Raw genomic sequence first — 22,545 nt, forward strand, 5'->3', positions numbered from 1 at the left:
TCTGATATTTAGATTATGCGTTGGTTTGTGTGCCTTACTATGTTTCCTACACCTTTCAATGTTCTTTATCATACCTTGAACGTTAATAATAAAAAATTGATACAATTTTTTACCGTTATATTCCACATACCACTTATTTTTATTGAAAGATCCTTGCACTTTCATGGTTTTACCATCTCCTTTGTTTTTATGACCCCTAATTGCTGACTGATTTATGGCAGAAGTAACTAAGAGTGCGGAGAGATGTTCGGTGTTTTGTTTTCCCCTTTGAAATAGTAAAGCCATCATTCAGAATAGAAGGGTTTTACATTTTATTTAAACTTTACATTTGGTTTTAACATAAACATATAGAAAATAGATGACTGACATCCGTACCACCGTCACCATAGTCACAACCAGGGCAATCATAGTGTTTGGTGACTGTGGTTGAAGCAAGAAACGTGAAATATAGAGATTAATCTACTAAATCACTGCCACCATTTATACGTGTGCTTGTGTCTGTGTGTGCGCACGTGTGTATGTGTATGCGTGTGTTTTGGTGGGCGTATTTGTATATCTAAATAGAGTGACATCATTCCAGAATCAAAATCAGATCTCCGAACTGAATTACTGAAAGCTTCTACTGCGCTCAGCTCCCCCATAACATAAATAACTGCAATCTTGCTAAAACATGTCCTACGTATTTTACTATCTTAAACGCAAATTCTTTGTCAGGTATTCATTAGATAAAGGTGTTGACCAATATTTTCCTAGCAATCAACAATCCATATTACAGTAAACACAATATTATACCACATTAAATTTATTTAGATGCAAACATCAAACTTTCTATAAATTTCTTCCTAAACAATAATTTAATTTTAGTTTTGGTATCGCTATTTTTCTGGTTTTTTTTTAGTTGTATTATTATTTTTTTTCGTTTTACACATCAGTCTACTTATTGAATCCGTGCGGTAAGACTACGTGATCATTCTATATATTTATTCTGCTCAATTTCCATACTTATTTTCGACGCATCTGAGAAAAAATCTGTAAAAATATTTTTCTCTCCATCTTCTTCCTACTTTTCTTCAATTTCGGGTTAGATATATATATATATATATATATATATATATATGTGTGTGTGTGTGTGTGTGTGTGTGTGTGGTGTGTGTGTGTGTGGTGTGTTATTTTGTACGACTGTAATTTTTTCACTATCGAAAACTGTAATTATATTGATTCAAAGCAACGTGAATGTGAAAAACAACGATGTTTAATCGTCAAAACACAAATAGGAAAGAAACTAAAAATATTTGGAAAGGCAGACAGTAATTTATAGAGTATATTTATATACACAGTTGTTGATGAAATCTCTGTACCATAAAAAATATTTCACGAATTCTTTAGAAATAACTCAGAAATTGCTTTTCTTGCCATCTCTCAAGAAAACAACTTACACTTGTGTATATTATTGCGTCTGCATTATCTCAGAAACACTAATAACACTGTGTAAAACGATTTTTGTCCTTGGGTAGCAACTGTTATTTCTTATTTACTTACCCCTAGACAGTATGGAAAATTGCTAATATTTCCTTCTAACTTAACATTTGTTACATTTATTCAAACGCCGAAGAATCCCTCTCAACACATGGCTATGATTCTCCCTCATACTGTTCATGATCAAGGATGCACATATTGTCAGCCACTAAGGGACATGCTCAAGTGACGAAGGTCAAGCAACTAACAAACAAATCTGTAATATTGAGCGTGGAGGCGCAATGGCCCAGTGGTTAGGGCAGCGGACTCGCGGTCATAGGATCGCGGTTTCGATTCCCAGACCGGGCGTTGTGAGTGTTTATTGAGCGAAAACACCTAAAGCTCCACGAGGCTCCGGCAGGGGATGGTGATGATCCCTGCTGTACTCTTTCACCACAACTTTCTCTCACTCTTTCTTCCTGTTTCTGTTGTACCTGTATTTCAAAGGGCCGGCCTTGTCACTCTCTGTGTCACACTGAATATCCCCGAGAACTACGTTAAGGGTACACGTGTCTGTGGAGTGCTCAGCCACTTACACGTTAATTTCACGAGCAGACTGTTCCGTTGATTCGGATCAACCGGAACCCTCGTCGTCGTGACCGACGGAGTGCTTCCATCCAATATTGAGCAGACTATTTACTATAACGATATTTCTGCTTCAGCAACTCAGTGCTGAGTCTGTCTGAAATGTAATGGAAAATAGGTTAGTTTCAAAACATTGATATCCAGGTAACAAAAGCAAAGTGTGAAGGGAATAGTAGTCATTTCGTAAAACTACCCGAAATTCACAATTGTTGTTGCATCCATAAACCAAGAATAAAGAAGTAAATGGGAAATAACACTTATTGATTAAAGGCAAATTAAAATTGTGCCACACAGCGTAAATATATATTCTAAGTTATTTGATGTTCTACCTTTGAAGGTGTGTATACCCAGCTATAACCAGTCTGGTGTATTAATAGTGGGTAGCGTTACGCATTTATGGAATTTAGGAGACCGTTGAAACGACGATAAAGAGCAGATTGTCAGTAAGGATTTGAAAGAATCCTTATTGCACCGTAAACATTTACCATTACCCTTTGCGTAGAATAGTTTCAAGTTTTTAGATAACAAAGCAATCATCAATTTGACACAGCCGACAATGTTCACAGATGTGAATCGTTCCATCCTACGTCATTTTCTCTGATGTTGGCGGAGTTAAGTGTCAAACCCATTGTCTTACTGCGACCAATTCAGATAAGATTTTTCTTCATCACTTACCATCCCAAGCAGCTAAAAAAAAAACAGGACGATAAAGGAGGTGTACGAGGAGAGGAGTTGAAGATGTAAAATAGAAGAAGAAGGAAGGTGAGTTTATAACTAACACTTGATACTGGTGATTATTGTAACAGGATGAAGAATATATTCACGTTGTAGGGGATTAGAATTTGGATTTGGGCGAAATGAGCATTGTTTCTATGAGGTTTTCTGATTAACTGCACTATACCGTACTTTAATAGAGGACAATATTGCATGCGATACGAAAAGCACTATGCTTTTATTCGATTTGAAGATTTACCCTCAAATATCTTTCTGCTGCTCTCTTTGAAAATGAAGGATTTATACCACGATGTAGCTTAAATACAAAACTGGGTATTTTCGGTTTAGTAGCTTTTAATCTGAGTAATGTGAGCACTAGTTCAACATCTTTATTGTCGAGTAAGATGAGTAACACAATATCCATGGCACTTTTCAGGCTTCCATTGCTGCAGAGGAGACAGAAAGTAATCCGAAGACCCGAGACCACCTAGACTGATTGAAAGCATGCAGCATATTGTAATCCACTAAATCCACTCACAAGACATCTGTTGGTGTTAAGTTGTGTGACGGATGACATCAAACACCGAAACCAGTGATCAACTCCGACAGACTTCTGACAAATTTTTTTTCTGAAAGTTCTACTAGATCAGTGATACCCTTGGAAGGTGCTGAAATGTTAGACTGAGCGTAAAACTACCAATGGTGAAATGAACTTCCGAAATTCACAATTGTTGTTGCATCCATAAACCAAGAATAAAGAAGATGACAATGCTGATAATTATGTAAAATGAGAGAACTCCAGTTCATTAGCCAGTTTTTACAAGTGTTTGAAGTCACTTCAATTATATGTGTAATGCATCGGAAGATAGTATGAATGCTACACTGTATCAGGAGATAAAGAAGATGTCCTAGTTTAAGATAGGAGAGAATATACTGTTATAAGAGTCAAAAGAACATGAAATACTACTATGGCTTTCAATGCTTCTCCACATTCCTGAAAAGAACGACTCTGATAGAATATGACGAAATCAGTCCCCAGTGGTCTTCTGATGAAGATAATGTCGAGCAGGGCAAGCGATATGTGAAATATAAATACCCGATCGTCTAAGAAATAGTTACTTTGAAGATTTTTTTTATCTTCTTTCTCTGTCCTGAATTTTAAAAGCTTCACGTTATGCTAAGCATTTCTTAAAATAGTATTCTCTGTTTAGGAATTACGTGCAACCACACGCAATACTTGCGTTTGGTTGCTGCGGTCTTATATACAATGTTTATGAGAAAAACGACATGATTACGGTTGGAACGCTTTTGGACAAAAGCCTGCTCAACTGAGGCTGACACGGGGCTAACCAATATCAATATCGACATCACGTCAATGCTGAGAACAAAATTCTCTCTAACGGAAATATCACTTATTTTCAATCCAAAATTTCTGAAAAAGGAAAACTCGAAAAATGTTTTCTAGACACTATTTGTGGAAGCACTCCGTCGGTTACGACGACGAGGGTTCCGGTTGATCCGATCAACGGAACAGCCTGCTCGTGAAATTAACGTGTAAGTGGCTGAGCACTCCACAGACACGTGTACCCTTAACGTAGTTCTCGGGGAGATTCAGCGTGACACAGAGAGTGACAAGGCCGGCCCTTTGAAATACAGGTACAACAGAAACAGGAAGTAAGAGTGAGAGAAAGTTGTGGTGAAAGAGTACACTCACAACGCCCGCTCTGGGAATCGAAACCGCGATCCTACGACCGCGAGTCCGCTGCCCTAACCACTGGGCCATTGCGCCTCCGCAGATACTATTTATAATGTGTTGGTATAGCTTGAATTTAGAACGCGTTAGAAAGTGCGCGCACATGTGTATGTGTGCGTGTGAGTATGTTTTGCATGCAATGAGAATTTCACCAAGTAAAGTATACAAATAATGCTTATCGCTCATTATTTGTTATATGTACTTGTAATCGTGACATTTTACTGATAAGTGTGAGAATATAATATTCTTTCGTTTCTGAACATAAAGGTATTGTAATAGTTAATATCGAGAATCAAAACCAGGGCCTCGGCTTGGTTAAGACAACTTAACTCTAAGGCACTGGTCATTATATTTGTGAATATCAAACCTAGTTTTGGATTATTGGAACTGCATCCTCAACCGAACTTCTTTATAATGCAATTGTACAACTGATTTCGAGAACATTAGAATATCATTAGCGTCATTTTATCCACTTGGGAAGGATAGAAGACTCTATGTCCTCAGCTGAATCTGAACTCCAAAAAGATAGAGACACAGTGAAACTACTGTCTTCTTTACAATATAAAGAGCTTTTCAATTGCGCCAACTCACCGTTTATAATCTTTTCTTATTGATATTATCGTCGGGAAATTACTGCAACGTATAGTGATAAGTTTTACAATTAGGTAAAAATCTTTGTTCTGACTCGAACTTAGAAGAAAATTGACTTATATCTATGGTCAAGAAATAAAAACACTTAGTTGATCTATTCTTAGCTTCCATTAACGAATTGCAACCTAATGTCTGGAACTAATGTTTTCAACGAAATAATCGATATTTGTAATTCCATTCACTATTAGTTAGCTTACTGATTATTCCGAAAACAAATGACTTAGTTGCTTCATTCTCTATAACATACGAATTGCGACAACATTTGATCTCGATAATATACATACAATCTTACGCTATTCATCAATTACTTCGTTTCCCCCATCTTCGAATTGTTCATACACAGACAATTCTTAACTCTTAACTAACCTTCTAACTGGCTACTAGGTGAAGTAGAAAATTATCTTTTAACCACGACACGCACAACAGCAGCAATGAGATAGAATTCACATCTATTTTACGACAGACTGTAACATCTTATCTATCTCGACCAATGCGAACCCATGCGATGTCTAAAACTCTTAGAGTTTTAAACTATAACAGTAAAATGATTTATTTTGTTGCATAAAAAAGAAATATTTTTTTTTGCCTTGGCATTTTCTATTTCATCGTGTCTGCTAAGACATTCAGCATAAAGTCCAGACAGTTAATGTTTACTCTTATTTCGATCGAAGGAAAATAAAATAAATAAATGCAAAGTAATAAAAGCAGAAAGCACAGTAAGCCATCAAGTACATGAGTTGAAGGGAAAGTTAGGAGATTAATAATAAATTTTACTCCTGGTTTCTCTGAATTTTCTGCAATTTTTCTTGACAGATAAGCGCCTAATGCAATTATTGACGGCTGGGAAATATGAACAAAAAAGGTTTTTAATATGGGTCTTATGGGATATAATTTCTTAATGCAAGATAACAGATTGCTTTTCAGAAGAATTTCTAAGATATATGGAATAACTTGCTAAATGGAAGCATTGTTTTAAAGTAATGGCATATATTTCCTCATTATACAACATATTGTTTAAATTTCTAAAATAGAAATTTTCTTCTACTTTCATCCCTCTGGGGTGAATAAAATATATAAAGTGTGAAAGTGAAGAGCTAATTTAAATAATTAGAAATTTCGGGCTAACTGAAAGGCCTTGTAATTTTAATTTCTACACAAAGTTTCTATCGGGTTTTTCACCACGCCTCATTGGGTGCTATGTTTCTAAATATACATATGCTAGCCTTGAAAAACGTTTCTGATTTTGGATATTAACGTTCTCAACCCTTACACAATACGCAGTTACGAGTACAATTTTCATAGTGTTCTTTTACTGTAATTGTAATTCCTGTCCAACGTATTATGAAATTCTTCAGGTTGCACCATATAATGAGTGTGTGTGTGTATGTGTGTGTGTGCATGTTTATGTGTGTATGTGTATATAAACATATATATGCAATCATCACCAAAGCCATATAAATATATATATATCATCAAACCTATATATATATATATATATATATATATATAGAGAGAGAGAGAGAGAGAGAGAGAGAGAGAATATAAAAGGAGTAAAAGTGCTGGAGAATCACGTGGCAAAATTATGAACATATAAAAAGGGGAAGAGAAATACCTTCATTTCACATAGCTTTGATATCTTTTATAAAAGAAAAAAATATATATTTTATGGATGGTATAAGTCTCATAAAATGTAGTGATATCCAACCGGTTTTCGCTATTTAGATTAGCTTTCAAGGGACAAAAGAAACCCTTTTAGATTTCTTGAAAAGTAAGAATGAATGGAGAGAGGGGTAAAGGGAAACAATAGGTGGCAAGGAGGACAATTACCTCCTTAGTATTATTGAATAGTGGTAAATAAATTTCATTTTGGAATAGGAATGTGTAGGGATCAGGTGGTCAAGTTTGTATATTAAGGTGTGTTCTGTAGTGAACACAAAGTTTTAGAAATTGCCAACTTTCTAAATGTCGGAATATCTTTTGTACACAAAGTTCGGACGGAATTGGAAGCCTCTGAGGAAAATTATTCAACAATTTTAAAGAGAAGAAAACATTTTAACTGTTCAGACACCGCAATTATATCTCCCTGAACTCATTCTATTGTTACCCGGTACTAATTCCGTTTTGTTTAACGTACAACTACCTCAAAGTATCCTGATAGTCGATGTATGATCCTTATTATTGCTGTTGGTTATTATGACTCATTATTGCGTCTATATCTATATTTACATAAATTATGCAATCTCACCAACACCATTTATGTAATATTATCTCCCACTCTCGTTATTGTAACCACCATCTCCCGTTATAACCCCGAACTCCTACTTAAGATCTTTCTCCTTCTCTTTAAATTTATATTTGTTTATGTTGCGTTCATATTGAATGCTCATTGAAATTGCCTTAAGTATCCTTTATCTTAGTTTTCTCCCCATATCAAATCGTATATCAAATCGTAATAAAGCTGGCATAAAATAAAATGAATAGCAAGGAGAGACATATATAATTAACTCAAACGTTATCTTACAGGTTGTGATAACAAACTAGACTGTCCGACGTTTTTCTCCTTCCAACCTACAACATACTCAGTAACTGCCTTGGAAGTTATAAATCTTTTGTACGTCCTACCCACTAACTAAACTTTAATGTCATCCTAGCTTGGCTTTGTTCTCTCATTTCAAGCCAGTCTTGGCTGGGATCAGGTTTGGTTCGTCCAATCTGATCATGTGCTATTGTATTGCTTGAAATGCTATATATCATCTGAAGAAAGCGGTGCTTTTGTTATATGTAATGTACTCATTAATCTATTAAAAAATAAGTTGAAAACAGTTGTAATGAAGTGACTTATTCCTTGTTTGTTATTTATTTGTGTGCATGTATATATGCGTGTATACATACATACATATATATATATATATATATATATATATATATATATATATATATATATATAATATATATATATATATATATATATATAATGCTATACGAATGTATTACTTTCCAGTATACTGGTATTGATGCGGCAGCATTTGAATTCTTGTCTAGGTAAATGCAGCTGATGAAGACTAATCAAATTTACGTTGTCAAACGTATTTGAAGAGTCAGAAACCGGTCCTGCATTATCCGATTCTAGGTTGTCCATTTATCAGATGTTCTTCCTAGAGGTAAGACAAATTTCTTTCATGTTTGTTGCACACACGCGTCTTTGCTAGGATATACGCAGTGAAGCTATACAATAGCGTCGTATTTATTACGATTGCTATTTTCCAGTAAATATTGGTGCCTTGTTGTACTATTTATCTATTTATATATATATATATATATATATATATATATATATATATATATATATATATATATATATATATATATATATACAGAGGCTGCCTTCCTCGGATGTTGACTGGAGATCACTGCGATTTCAGTTATTTCTCATTGTGTTAATAACGTCAATGTGCCGAGCTGTGCTACGAGCAGAGACTGTCAGTGTTCTTTAGCATGTTATGAAGTCAGACGTGCACCGTATTAGAACATAAGGGCATAAGGACAGTAGCATTCGGAATAATGCCCACAAACCTCCGTATATTTTCATGTGTGCGCGTGTATTTCCCACACATGCGTACATACATACATAAACACACACACACACACATGTATTGGATGGGCTAAGACGTTTAAAGCGTACGTCAGAAGAAATGAATAAAATGATAAATAAATATTTAACTGTCATCAAGCCTCAGTGTTAATGATTCTAGCTATTTCAAGGCTTTCAGGAAATTGATATATTGGAGATGAGATATTAAAACAGGAAATGTACATTTAAAAATGCGTGACTAGGGCGGTGAAAACAGGGTGAATGTTTGTTTAATCTAAGCGGCTAGAATTGCAAATAGGAAAACATAGCTAAGTCTGCTTAAGGATGAAATTAAAAATATTACTTTCGATAATAAAAATTATCCATTTTCCGATTACTATTCTTATATTATTTTACTTGTTTCAGTCATTTGATTGCGAGCATGCTGGAGCGCCACCGTTAGTCGAACAAATCAATCCCAGGACTTATTCTTTGTAAACCTAGTCATTCACTTTTGCCGAACCGCTAGTTTACGGGGACGTAAACACACCAGCAGCAATTGACAAGCGATGGTGGGAGGACAAACACAGACACACAAATATATGCATACATATATATATGTATCTCTCTCTCTCTCTCTCTCTCTCTATATATATATATATATAATATATATATATATATATATATACGATGAGCTTCTGTTAGTTTCCGTCTACCAAATCCACTCACAAGGCTTTGGTTGGCCTGAGGCTATAGTAGAAGACACTTGCTCAAGGGGCCATGTAATGGGACTGAACCCGGAACAATGTGGCTTGGAAGCAAGCTTCTTACCTCACAGCCACACCTGCAGTAAACATATATATATATATAAAAGAAAAGACAAAACAAAAGTGTAATACGTACGCGTACCTTTCCTCGATTTGTCAAGTAGCTGAACGTAGGGATGCTAATTGCAATTCGAACCTATACAGGTTTTATTGCCTCTATAATAGTTCTTACGTACACCCAACATATTTTCCAATACTTTTTATATATCAATTGCTTCTATGATATATATAAATGCTTGTCAGTGAATATGTCGTTGTTTCTATATCAACTTTGTCTATATCAACGGGTTATAGGGTTCATGGAAATCTTTAGGGAGACTGACCCAAGTGAAGTTTCAACTAATCAGATATTATGCTAAGACAACGATATGGAAATGCTACGCAGTTACCCGCAGATAAATGCATACGTAGACACGCTTTCTCTCTCTCACACACACACACATGTGGATATATGCATAGATATATGCATATATGTTTATACACGCGTATCAATATGAACATTTACATATACATATATAAACAAAAAGAAATAGCATATACCATGTAGCAGACTGAGATGAAGCCGATGCTTAACAAATGTAATTATTGCAGAAAATGGAAAGCAGAAACATATATTATGACTAAACGTAGAAATCTCTGGATATGAGGGCAGTGAGTTCAGGGCATCGTTTTGTAATTATTGCATGTGATTATGTGTACATTGTATTAAACATTAGATAACCATTATATCGATTATTTATAAGCAGAACTGATAAACGAAAATTCGCAATTTCGTTCGTGTACATACTAATATGGCCTTTCATATTAGCAAACATAAGAAAGGCAACGGCGTTATCTGATATGTATTTGAATGAATGTGCGTATTTACATATACAAGTATGCATACACGCACTCATATTCAGATGTAGAGATTAATTGATAGAGAGGTGCATAGATATTGATAAAGATGCATATAATCGAATATACGTATATATATATCTACGAATATACGTATATATATATATATATATATATATATATATATATATATATATATCAATCAAAATAAGCAAGAAGATTCATCTGAATCTAAATTTTTGATGAACTCATCCACCATCCCCAATATATATATATATATATAGAGAGAGAGAGAGAGAGAGAGATAGAGAGAGAGAGAGAGATAGATAGATAGATAGATAGATAGACAGACAGATAGATAGATAGATAGATAGATAGATAGATAGATAGATAGATAGATAGATAGATAGATAGATAGATAGTCAGACAGATAGATAGATAGGTAGAAGGAGAGAGAGAGGGGGTATCCTCCTTCCTATTCGCCATTTATCTAATTAACTATTTATTCCATTACCTTTGTATTGAAATGGGTTTAAGAATGGTGACATCAACAGGTGTGGTTTGTTCATCACTGAAAGTCATTTTGCTTTCATTCTCTCTTACCCTTTCCTTCTATCTTCCCTCATCCTTTCTCTCCTCTTTGAGTTATATTTAGAATACAAAATGTACCGTTTCCTTTTTCAAACATTCAATTTTGGAGGGAATTTTTAGGTGAAATGTAGTCCTGCATGAAAAAGCTTTCATATAATATCTGCAAATTAACAATTTAATAAATAAATAACTAAACTAAAATGAAAATATAAATACATACATTTATATATATATATATATATATATATATATATATATATATATATATATATATATATATATATATATATATATATAGATAAGTGTATTTTACCTTGTTAACAATTAACACGGATAAATAAATAAATAGTTACCAGGGCAGCAAAAATCTCACAAGTAAAGATGTCGTAACTCCTTGTTTATAAAGGTTGAAACTTCGTGTTTACGTTGAATATTTTGAATAATATGAATAAAAAATGGAGTTAACGCAGGTTTAAACAAGTATTTTTACTTTCTACATATGTTTCGAAAATTCCACTGATACTATTCAAAAGAATAAAAAGTATAAACAATGCAATCTTCTCTTCGGGAAAGTGAAAACACGAAACTCGTCAATACGACGTTTTAGCAAAAAATGGCTATTAATATTGTTTAAAAAAAACGTTATATGATATAACGTCATAAGTAGCTAACAGAAAGAGTAGGGATATTAATAGTGAATGTTAAATATAAAGGAAATTAAAGTTTAAACTATATATAATGATAGAGACTACTTATATGCACTAAAAGTATGTTTCTGCCAATGCTTACATCTGTATGCTCGTTCTATAACCGTGTTTACTAGAGTATTTTTAGAAAAAAATAATGAAAAATAGCTCAGAATTACAGAGAAGACAGAATTTCTTGCCTTTGTCATATGGTATCGAAATTGAGAGGATCAACCATTCTAAATGAAATTGTTCATTGTGGTCTTTTAAATCCCAAATCAGTTTGCTGAGACCGGTACTATTCCGTTTATTTCTATCCCTAAATGTTGAGTAATGGATAGAAATTCTTTTAGATAACTCTAACGATGTGCTTCCAATGTAAAATCGTACTTTATTACGAGTACTGATTATACACTGGTATATAGAATATTTAATCTTAGAGTTACTTGACATAAATTTAAGATTTCTAGTCGTAAACATAAACAACATAAACAAATATAAATTTAAAGAGAAGGAGAAAGATCTTAAGTAGGAGTTCGGGGTTATAACGGGAGATGGTGGTTACAATAACGAGAGTGGGAGATAATATTACATAAATGGTGTTGGTGAGATTGCATATTTTATGTAAATATGACCATTCCGAAATATAACAATATCTATATATATATGTTTTTGTTTTTATGTTTGCGTTTCTCATTGTGCTCAACATCCTTTGATGACCTGTACCCGTATATGCATGTATATATACATAGATATGTAGTTATGTACATATATGTATGTATATATGCATATATTTATATATCATTTATATAATCATATGATCGAACGCCACGCATCCCTTTCCAAGTAAGTTTTATCTTAATAATTACGATGCGCCCTCTTCTATCTCTACTATCTCTCTCCTCTTGTTCTTCATCCTTTCTGGTTTTCTCTCCCACCCTTCCCTATTCTTCTCCTCTCCTCTTCGCCGTTCCCTCTCTCTCACTGCTCCTCCTCGACTCTCTCGTCTGTGACACGTGATAAGAGTGAATCTATCTTTCTGCCCATTACCTTCCTAAAGACAAAACGTGCTTATACTGTGTCCTCTCATAAGCTCGTCTTCCTGGCGTTCATAATAATTTTCCTATCGTCTTGGCTTAACAGACCTCACCGTTTGTTTTTGCTGTCTTGTTCTCACTGTCCTGTTTTTGTTACCACTTTCACCCTCCGCAAAAAATCCCAAATTTTATTTAATTTGCTTTCCGGGAAGGACTGTTTCAACGAAGTCACGTATCGTCCTTGCCTTCGACGACGGAGTAGATGAAACGGACAACTGAAGAAGGGGAATATTTATGTTGCATGTCTCGTTTCTCAGTTTGTTTGTTTTTTTTGTTCCCCAAAAAAGTTCATTTCTACGTTTTTGTTTTTATGTTTTCATTTCTCATTGTGTTCAACGTTTTTTGATGTCCTGTACCCATATATGCATGTATATATACATATATATGTGTAGGTATGTACATATATGTATGAATATATGAATATATCTATATATTATATATATGTATATATATATATATATGTGTATGTATGTATGTGTATATATATATATATACATATATATATGTATGTATATATATATGTACATATATATATACGTAACATCTCAATGCTACACATATATCTGAACATTTGTAGAGATGAGCCACATTTGGAATTAAAAAATGCAAATCCTCCACTTTACCTTCAATCATTCAATTTTGGAGAGAATACCTTGATGAAGTGTGTGTGTGTGTGTGTGTGTGTGTGTGTGTGTGTGTGTGTGTGTGTGTGTGTGCATGTGCGTGTGCGTCTTAGGGAACATATCCATGTTTATACTGTGTAACTTCCATCATGCCTCTTTCCATTTCATGTTTTTGAACTTAAGAACATTAGTATAACACAAAATGTACTGTGTCGACTTGTCTTTCAAACATTCAACATTAGAGAGAGCTTTTTGATGAAATGTAGTTCCATAGCTTTTCAGTATTGCGGATCGTCCCGTGCGCATTTGTAAAAGGATAAAAAAAATTAATTTGCCGTCGCTGCATATTTCCAGATGCTTACTTAATGGAATTTTATGTAATTCCGCTTGTCGGATATATTACCTGTGGATTCTTGCCCGTTGGCAGATGAAATTATTTGTTCGCCAATGTAATTTTCTTTGCAGGGAAAAAGTTAATGAAAACACGATTCCGTTTGTTAACACACACAGTCCTGGAATAACCAACATCTTTCACGCCATAAAATTGAACTAACCTATACTCCTACAAAACCCCAAAATGAAAAATCTGACTAAAATAAAACACTTTAATGAATAGCAGACGCCAACCAAAAAATCTTTAAAACACCTCACAAGGGTAGAGTTCAAAACAGAGAATAAATCAGAATTCTTAGTAAAATAATGTGGAGATAGGAGATGTAGAACATGCAACATCAACAACTTCAGATACTTGGAAAGTGGTTACCACATAAAATTCAAGAGCGGATCCTTTTCATGATAAATGCAGATATGAACTTCAAAAGGTAAAACCTCATATACTGCATTACCTGCTCAAACTGCAACGAAAATTACAAATAATTCCCTCTGCCAGCGTGCAAGAATGCATAGGCAACATATCCGACAAGAGGAATTACGCAACATTCCATTAAGTAAGCATCTGGAAATATGCAGCGACGGAAAATTCAAAAATTTCCCCTTTTACAACTGTGCACGGGACGATCCGCAATACCGAAAAGCAATGGGACTACATTTCATCAAAACTCCTCTTCAAAATTGAATGTTTGAAAGAATAGCGGAACAATACATTTTGTAAGTCTTATACGAATGTTCTCTAATGCCAAAATATGAAATTAAAAGAGGCGTGATCGAAGTTACACAGTATAAATATGGACATGTTGCCAAGCACACGCACACAAACCGGTCCAAAATCGGCATTGATGGTGTCACTCTGACACACTGCTAATCTGCGTCCAGGCATTTCGGTACCCATTTTGCGCAAAGCTTTCTCACGTCCAGACTGTTGTAAATGATGTGGCCAACTCTTTCGTAGGAGCTCCCCAGAGTTTCAATTATGACTTTAGCTGAAATCTGATGCTCCTCGAAAATCATGACATGCAGAGCGTCGGCTTTGTCCTCTTTGGTCACGGAAGTTGGCCGTCCTCACCGGAGTTCATCTGTGACCTCCAAATGACGAGTCTGAAATCTTGACACCCAATTTTTTACTGTGGAGTAAGATGGAAAGGCCTCCTTCAAAACTTCCGTCATTTCAAATGAATTTCCACCGCTCCTTTTCCTTGCAAAAAGAGGAACTTGATGACAGCCTGTGCTTCATTTTTACCAAACTCCACTATAGGAGCTGCCATCATGTGTTAAATCTGCAAAATAGAGAAAGCTATAATATATAACAGCATGATTCTTCTGCATATCTTCTCCTAAATTGTTGTCCTACCTCCCCTGTTCAAATCCCGCTGAGGTCGACTTTGCCTTTCATCCTTTCGGGTTCGATAAATTAAGCACCTGTTACGTACTGGTGTCGATCTAATCGACTGGCTCCTTCCCCAAAATCTCGAGCCTTTTACCACAGTAGAAAAGAATAATATATAGTGCTAGCATTTCCACATTTAATGCTTGCTTAAATTATATATATATATTTATATATGTACACGTACATAAATAAATACATATATGTACATTTATCTCCCTAAACAATTATTGCATTTAAGTACACCCAAATTACGGAGCTGCTTTTTTTTGTGCTCTTCTCTTCTTTTTCTGTGCATGAACATGAAAAAACAGACAAGTTATAAGAGCAGAAATGTTTATACACAAATACAATTGCAGAGAAACAGAACAGCAAAGAATGGGAAGTTAAGAGATGAATTGTCGCTAGGACAGTGATAGATGAAGCTAAAGATTTGAAACTAAAAGAAATACAATTCTTAGTAGTGAATGAGTCGATGTTTTTATTTCTAATATATGATGTGTATGAATGATCAAGTTTCACTAACAATCAATTGACGTACAAGAAAATAGTAAATACGATTATAGGTGTGTATATTAATGAGTGTACTGAGTGTTACTGTATGGCAAACTGCTGTTTGGTTTTCCAAAGTCATTTTTACGATTAGGTGTCCCTCCTTTCTTCGTTGTAACATCATCATCGTATCTTTTTCATTTATAGCTCAATCCAAATGGAAAATTGAAACCGTGCTTCATTGAATTTGCACATACACCACAGGCATGAATTTATCTTTTCATCTATTCTTCTAAGTATGAATGTAGAAGAAGTGTACACTGAAATTGCCGTGAGGAGAAAAATATGTTTCATGTAATCCTTCTCTAGTACAATTATGACGGAAGGTGAAAACTAAAGAAAACAACAGTTTTAGATGAAAAAATTCAAAACTTGGGCATGTTTTTATTAATTGACGTAAGTAAATCAACCTATACATATTGCTAGAGTTAGTTATATGTATATATATGTCAGAGAAGTAAAGGAAAGAGCTGGATGAATTGAATTAAAATGGAGTTGAACGACTGGAAGTAGCTTGAAGGTTGTGAAGAAACAATTATCAATAATGAAATGGGGTGAAATAACTAGAAAACTTTGGTCTCGTTGTACCGGCGCTTAAATTTCCTCGTCACTTTTTATATCTCATAACATTTTAACAATAATTACCATTAATCTATTAAGGTCTTACCAATTGACAATAGCACTCATTCTTGCCTATTTTTGCAAGCATTTTTTATTTCAATAAATGATATAATCTTCATATATAATATATAAAACATTCTTATTGCTAGTGTGAAAATGCTTTAATATATAAGGCTGTTTTATAGCACGAAATGTTACTAATTAACTGGTAAGGTTTCTATATAGATATATGAGAATCTCTTGCTCGTTAGGTTAAAGACTTCTAAAGTGAACAGTTGAAGTTGTGATGCCGCTTTAAATTATGATTAGAATAGCTCAAAGGTACACAGCAGACACGAAGCTCAATTCGGGTATACAATGCTACAGTTTCATCCTGATTATTTTTCATACATGGCATTATTTAGTTTTCGTCACAAACCATCGATCTTGAGTGTGACAGCTGGCTATGTCGAATATTAGAAGAAAACTATTCCGCTTCTGTCTTGCGTTTGAAAACCCTTGTAACAAGAAAATACAACAGTGAAAACAGCAGAATCGAGTGAAAACGTTTAACTAAATTAGACTAAAAAGAAAAATAATACAGCCGCCAGGGGAAGAAATGCATTCTAGTTTCAACTCTCATTAGCAACAAGTTTCTCGAATGTCGTCGTGGATTTGTATCTTCTCGTAACTGATGGCTATCACTGTACTGGAACAGACTGGTTACAACTACAGGCATTGTGAGACTTTCAGATACTCCTTTGCAAATGAAGCAGTGGGAAAAGACGTTATCTACAGAGATATGCAAATACTAATCCATAACACACATAAGCAGCTTTTGTAATGAGCTGGCAGAAACGTTAGCACGCCAGGCGAAATGCGTGGCCGTATTTCGTCTGCCGTTACGTTCTGAGTTCAAATTCCGCCGAGGTCGACTTTGTCTTTCATCCTTTCGGGGTCGATAAATTAAGTACCGGCTACGCACTGGGGTCGATGTAATCACCTTAATTCGTTTGTCTGTCCTTGTTTAGCCCCTTGTGGGTAATAAAGAAACATATTATTAATTCGTCAGATGGGAAGTATCATCAGGGGTTTTCATATATGGGAAATAAGCAGGCAAGCGAGTTTTGACGCCTAAGGTAGAATACACAGCAGAGATGTCCGCAGAGAGAGAGAGCGAGAGAGAGAGAGGAGAGAGAGAGAGAGAGATGTATGCAAGAAATAGTCCGGAGAAGATAGGACCTAAGTAGTGATGTTTGTGATAAAAGTCAACTTTGACCTTTATGTCATGTATATTATGTGTTCGATCCATTCACGTCTCCACTTTTTCTATAGAAATTTGAAGTTAATTGTTAATCGAAATATTTCTTCAATATCATTGTGGTTTTAACTGGAAACAAGGGACATATTTAAACTAGAAAGTGATTGGTAACCTGTATTTTAGGTATTCCTTTCTTACGACTATTGTCATCGCAACAAAATTAAATTGATTTCAACAAAAATGGAACTGGCGTTTTGATGTTGTTTGCTGGAAGATCAACGTGTTTTCTTAGGTGCTTTAAGTACAATGGAAAATTCAAACAGTAAGGAATTATCTTCTTGCGCTCACCATAATGAATTAATAAAATGAATTAGAACTGAACAATGGGGAACTTTCTTCACTTAATTAATCATGGCACGGACTATCACTGGAAAATGCTGCTTTAATTAATCTTCAATCTCAGCTTTTAGTTGGAATCAAGTAATCAAGGTAGCAATTAATGCATTGAGAGATTTGGCGAAGATTAATTTGCAATCTAACAACTGTATTTAGGATTTTAGCAGGGCTTTCTTTGCATAAACATCATATATAAATACAATGAGTAACAATACAGAGTGAGCTAAAAATCACGAACACACACCCACAAACACACAAACACACACACACACAAACAAACAAACACACACACGCACACACACAAATGTTACAAAGATCCGTATCAATTGGTTTAGTTGCAATATGCAAAAAAGGTCATAGTGTTAGCATTAAGTTTCCCACAAGACAAGACTGTATTTCATATTCGGTTGTCGTTTGCGAAATCCTATTTCATTCGGTTACCTCTTTTAGGGAAGATTTCTGACTTCAAATGTATCCTGAGGAACAATATTTTACACAATGCTTCCAGGCTCCAGACGCACTAAATCTAAACTAAGGAATCGGTGTTGATGCCGTAATTTATAAAAAAATGCCTTTTATTATATATTTAATTAATTTACTTCATTTCATATTAGAAGTGGTGCCTAATCGATTTACCCACCCACCAAACAAATTGCTCGCCTTGCATCACAATTTGAAACCAGTATTAATAGAGTGATTGATGGATGTTTAGAATCATTAGAGCCACGGATTCAATGTCTTGTATTTAGTTGCCCTAGTGTATTTTTTTAGTTCATATCCCTCTGAGGTAAAATTTCCTTTTCATTTCTTCGAGGTCTATCAAATTAAGTAGCAGTCAAGCATTACTCTCTCTTTACTCTTTTACTCTTTTACTTGTTTCAGTCATTTGACTGCGGCCATGCTGGAGCACCGCCTTTAGCCGAGCAAATCGACCCCAGGACTTATTCTTTGTAAGCCCAGTACTTATTCTATCGGTCTCTTTTGCCGAACCGCTAAGTGACGGCGACGTAAACACACCAGCATCGGGTGTCAAGCAATGCTAGGGGGACAAACACAGACACACAAACATACACACAAACACACACACACACACACACACACACACACATATATATATATATATATATATATATATATATATATATATATATATATATATATATAATATATATATATATATATACGACGGCTTCTTTCATTTTCCGTCTACCAAATCCACTCACAAGGCTTTGGTCGGCCCGAGGCTATACTAGAAGACACATGCCCAACATTCCACGCAGTGGGACTCTGAACTCGGAACCATGTGGTTGGTAAGCAAGCTACTTACCACACAGCCACTCCTGCGATTGGAGACGATTTCATTGACTAAACCTTCTACCATATTTTTGGTCCTGTGATTTTGTTAAAAACGACTACTATCAATACTAATGAAATTGTGGAGGATTGTTAGAATCGTTTCAGACTTGCAATATTTAGATCAAAATCCCATTAAGCTCAGTTTTATTTTAAAAAATTTTGTCAATAAAATAGTGTACTAGTCAAGTACTGGAGTCGATATAGTTAACTATATTCATTTCCTCAAGCTGAGACTTCAAACAAAATTCAATATTAATAAAACGTTGAAGAATAAAGAACTCAACACAGCATTTGTTATTTGTTTAAAGAACATTATTTTTTTAAAAAAAACAGCGTATTTAAGAACACATCAGTTACTAGAATGTAAAAGTATCGTGTTAAACATTGTTATGGCTTGACATCGAATCGATATTATAGCACTGAATAACTATTAATGCTTTGATCTCAATCTCTTCGAGTGAAAAGTAAGCTTTGCGTACTTTTTGCTTTGTTAAATCAATATGGTTCAGTGATATGAAAATACGATGATAAAATTGCAAAGCAGAAGAACTGATAATCAAAGTAGAGATGAAAAGAAATAGAGATAAAACGCTGAAGAATTGAAAAAAGAATCAACTGAAGAATCAAAGTCATGCTCATTAACTTGAAGATTACTTCATATCTCTTAAGTAGGAGATGAAGAAAAACAATGAAACCTTCAGCCGAACTTAAGAGGATAAACCATGCTTTCATAAGGAAACTTACACTGCTTTATTAAAATTTTTAGTCTACGTCTGTTTTCTTTAGGTTTCCTTTTTACGTTTTTTTTTTTTTTTTTTTGCTTTTGGTAATTTTATCTCAGATAATCTCTTTTATTTTTAATATGATACTTCAGACTCCAGGTGATGAACTGATACCAATTATGCTCTCCAGTATTAAAATACTTTGAAGTATGAAGTATGTTCTTTGTTTAAGCCTTGCATGATGAATATATTGCAAATTCTTTTAAGAAAGACTTAATGCGGGGAAGTTAGAAAAGAAAGTTTCAATACAACTTTTGTTTTAATAATACATGCACATATTTCTACGCTAATGTGTAAATATAACTATGTATACGTATGTGTGCGTGAAAGTGTATATATATATATATACATACATACATGCATATATAGATAGGCGTGTGTGCGTGTGTTTTGTAGGTGTGTGTAAATTGATGTACGGAGACAGAAAGGGAGAGATAGATAGGAGTGAGAGTACGCTATGAAACTCCAGATTAACGGTTTAGCTAAAACATTAATCTCTGCTTTTGTATTGAGTACTCCTTCTAATCGTTACGGATATATGTGTGTGTGTGCGTGTATGTGTGTATGTATATATGTACGTAAATATATATCTGTCGAGGTGTATGTGTGTGTATATACATATATGTGTGTGTGTGTATGTATACAGAGACAGACAACGAAAAAAAGAAGAACGAAAGAAAGAAAGAAAAAGCGAGAAGAGGAAAAGAGAGAGAAGAGAGAGACAGTGACAGATAGATATGTACTTACAGCAGATGTAGACTTCCTGAATAGGCATTTGCTATTTGGGGAAAATACGAAAGTCACATAAAATTCGGAATTCAGGACTGAATTTGCATATGCTAGTTAGTTAGTTAGTTAGTTAGTCTTTATGTAATTAGGATAGTTAAGGTAATATAGTTTTGTTATAGTATACATTTACTCAATGCATTCATTTATTCTTACATTAGGATATGCGGCGAAGAAAATGCTTCATTGAAAAGGTCAGAATAAAAGCGAAACTGCTGCACATGCTCGTGCTTGCTGAATATATTCTTAAAACTCAGTCACTGACTAATCTCGAATCGTTTTTCTCAGAATGTATTTATTTTCATGTGATGTGGCAACTTTTAAAAGAGTTAACTCTTACCTTATTTAATTAACTTACTTTTCATATATATATATATATATATATATATATATACGTACATATATATATTGAAGGAAGGAAAACCTACTGAAAACTATTTTGAAAAACGAATAATTTCATTTCAATAGACACATGTAATTACCATTTTTATTATTAAATTATATTTTCGGGAACGAAAATATCTGAAAACTCAAATATAAGCTGTCTTTTTTAAAATCTACTTAAAGAATATAGACTTCAAACACAAAGAAATGAGTGAGAGTTACTAATCGAATATAAATTAGCGTTAACTTGTTTAGATGAATTTTCAATGGTTAATTACGATTATAAATCATCATTCAAATTCATTTTCTCCTCAGTATTTTTCAAACTTTATACCACCAATTATTTCATTTAGAGTTTAATTAAAATCAGGGGAGAAAACGGAAATGAAACAGTTACAAATGTAAGAACAACACTAAATGTGTAACGCCAAATTTATTGATTTCAGTGAAAATGTTTGTTAAACTTGACAGCCATAAGTGTGAAGCGACTGCGAAAGCTATTCCGTTCAACTTGCATTCATGTTCGTAATAGACATGTTGTTATAATAAATGGTCAGCGTGGCAAAGAAGAAGAAAGCAAAGTATTATAATGTTAAGCGAAGGAGAGAGCATCTTTTTTTGTTGCGTTAAACATATCCATGTATGTATACAAGTGTGTGTATGTGTGTGTGTGAGTGTGTGTCTGTGTGTGTGTTACAATACCAGCTAAAAGGCACGGACTATAAGTCTGACAAGGTTCGTTCCTCCCCTCTCTCTCTCTCTCTCTCTCTCTCTCTCTCTCTCCCTATATATATATATATATAATATATATATATATATATATATATATATATGTATATATAATCATGTCAAAGCGAATTGGAATTTAATTAAAATTAAAACATTCAATCAAAATTTACATTTCCAGTGGTCTAACGTGCAAAAAAGATTAGTCAAGAAGACTGTATTAGTCATACGATATAGTGTATATTTAAACACATAAGGAATTCAACACGCTAGAGAGAACAGCGTTATTTTCGTGGTTTACAGAACCTAGCTGTTCTCTCTAGCGTGTTGGATTCCCTATAAGTGGATTCCTTATGTGTTCAAATATACACTATATCGTGTATATATATATATATATATTATATATATATATATAATATATATATATATATATATATATGTATGTATGTATATATATATATATATATATATA

The sequence above is a fragment of the Octopus sinensis genome, linkage group LG7 (assembly GCF_006345805.1).
Source record: "Octopus sinensis linkage group LG7, ASM634580v1, whole genome shotgun sequence".
Taxonomy (NCBI): Eukaryota; Metazoa; Mollusca; class Cephalopoda; order Octopoda; family Octopodidae; genus Octopus; species Octopus sinensis.